The sequence below is a fragment of the Callospermophilus lateralis genome, unplaced genomic scaffold (genome assembly GCF_048772815.1).
Source record: "Callospermophilus lateralis isolate mCalLat2 unplaced genomic scaffold, mCalLat2.hap1 Scaffold_63, whole genome shotgun sequence".
In the NCBI taxonomy this organism is placed as follows: domain Eukaryota; kingdom Metazoa; phylum Chordata; class Mammalia; order Rodentia; family Sciuridae; genus Callospermophilus; species Callospermophilus lateralis.
Genome location: NW_027514713.1, coordinates 6,918,348 through 6,921,016, shown reverse-complemented (window position 1 = coordinate 6,921,016; position 2,669 = coordinate 6,918,348). Strand labels below are relative to the sequence as shown.

Sequence of the window (2,669 nt, the reverse complement as noted above, 5' to 3'; positions counted from 1 at the left end):
TACTTCAAGGCAAGCAAGGAAGTGTCCATTGCTGTGTCTAGCCTCTGAGCACAGGAAAGTCCTTAGTCTCCTTGTAAGGGCTTACCTGATTAGGGCAGGACACCATGGATGCCTCACATTTGATTGCCTCAAAGTCAATTGATTAGAGACTTTAATTATGCCTGAAAAATCCCTTTATCTTTGTCATATAGGTAAACATATCTGTAGATCTCACTCACAAGCAAATGAGCTTATCTTCCAAGGAGTAAGGTTCTTGCAGGCCAACTTAGAAGGTTAGTGGTCCCAACAGTGCTAAATGCATTTTTTTTTTGCTAAGAACAAATGACTAAAAAAAATGCACCAAAATTTTAACCACAGTTTCTTCTGACTATCAAAATGATGTATCCATTTTCTCTCTTCTTTGTAGACGTCAGTATTTTCCAGATATTTTATGGGAAATGAACTTGTATAATTAGGAGGGGAAAAAGACCCCAGCAGGTGACAGAATCCTGTTTATATAATTTGAGCTCCCAAAACTAGTGAAGCCTGAAACCCTGAATGTGTGCAAGGTCTGATAAATTTTCCCTTGGAAAACAGAATAATAACAAATTTCAAAGCTTTTTTTTTCTTTTTTTTCTCTCCTCTTGCATATGTAAAGAGCAATAACCTTGGAAATCAAGCCAGTGGATTGGCTGGAGCTTCTGAATTTGATCCCCAGTATAATAAAGATGCTACAAGCAGACCAACAGATAATATTCTAATACCTCAGCTGATCAGAGAGATTGGCAGCATTAATTTAAAGAAGAATGAGCCTCAACTTACCTGCCCATATAGCCTGAAGGCCGGAGTTCTTTTACTGTCTCATCTTGCTAGAATGAAAATTCCTGAGACCCTTGAAGAAGATCAGCAATTTATGCTGAAAAAATGCCCTTCTTTGCTTCAAGAAATGGTACTATCTACTATTCAGTCAAAGAATGAAAATTTAAAGGAAGACTTAGAAAGGGAGCAACAATAGTTGGATGAACAGCAACAAATAATGGAATCTCTTAATGCACTTTACAATGAATTGAAAAATCAGTTTGTGACATTTTCTGAAACAAGAATCTTTAGTGAGCTGAAAACTAAAATGCTCAATATAAAAGCATTCAAGGAGAAACTCTTGAGTACCTTGGGTGAATTTCTAGAAGACCACTTTCCTCTGCCTGATGGGAATGTTAAAAAGAAAAAGAAAAACATTCAAGAATCAACCAAATAGCTGATAACACCGCATGAAATACTAGAGATTCTTATAAATAGATTACTTGATGTTCCACATGATCCATATGTCAAAATCAGTGATTCCTTTTGGCTACCTTATATTGAGTTGCTGCTGCGTACTGGAATTGCTTTGAGACATCCAGAAGATCCAACCAGATTGAGATTAGAAGCCTTCCATCGATAAGAAGATGTTCTTTTTTCATAACAGGAAAGAATCTTGTCATCTAAGTATAATGGAAACAGGACTATTTGAATAAAAGAATATTATTTGCAAATCAAAATAATAATCCATCTTTCTTTTATCCTTAAGTGACATGTATTGCCATTTCTTCATTTTAAAAATGGCCCTTTCTTATTCATTCAGTGCTATGGTATTTTAAACTGTACAAAGAAAGCAAGTAAAAAATATTGTAGATTTATAAACCATTAATGTACTTTGCCTCATTCGATGTTCTTTGGAAAATTCTTTGTTAATTTAGGATATTCCTAATGTAGTAATAATAATTTTCTTTTCAATTTTATGGCAGTATATTTTATGCACGTTAAGTTTTATTTGTATTTAAGAATTATATTTAGGAATTATAATGGATAGGTCATTTAATTTGCCGATGTTTATAAAATTGAAGTAATATCCCAAGGAGAAAGTGACATAATTAAAAATACTAGCAAATCTAAAAAAAAAAAATTGGATCCATTTTTTCATGAGCACTCATCATATATGATATATGGACATATGTACATTCAAACATATGACACAAAACACAAGTGTGCACACATAATATAATACAACACATAGCATAATAGTAAAGGCCTTATAACTTTTTACAGGTGAAATCTCCATTGCAATGTTTAAAAACTCTATAGTCCAAAAAATAGAACTGATCAGCAAAACATTAACCTAGGTCTGTATGAGCTCAAAAAAAAGAAATAGAACTTCATGATATGGGAAAGGGCAATAATAAAATAGATATTGAAAAAAGCATCCTGGTTCTGTCGCAGATGTAAGGGTAGCCAAACTGGAGTTCTGGATATCAGCTGTTATGGATTTGAGCCAAATCACTTCTTTTTGGTCTGTAGAAATCACTTTAGTTAATCTTTCTGGAATCCAAATTGGCTGCTGTTCTCCCTGTGGAAACACACAAATAAGACCCCTGACTCCAGGCAATCACTGGGTCAGGACCATAGTTAATCTCTCTGGAATCCAAATCAACTGCTGTTCTCCCTGTGGAAACACACAAACAGACCCCCAACTCTAGACAATTACTGGGTCAGAGCCTTTCCATTGTCCTGTTAGAATATCTTTCCAAAGTACCTTGGGCTTATGTTCATTTTTTGGACACATAGGTGACATTACCATCTGTTGGCTTTGCCAGCCCTTTGCTCCAGAGCTGCAATCAGGCCTTCTCTGGAAAGCTAGCATTTCCTGGGACTGG

At 35.1% G+C, this 2,669-nt stretch overlaps 1 pseudogene; it reads left to right on the top strand.

Annotated features, from left to right (window-relative positions):
- The first annotated feature begins 925 nt into the window (after window positions 1–925).
- LOC143389620 (centromere protein K pseudogene) lies at window positions 926–1,420 on the top strand (annotated as a pseudogene).
- The last annotated feature ends 1,249 nt before the right edge of the window (window positions 1,421–2,669 follow it).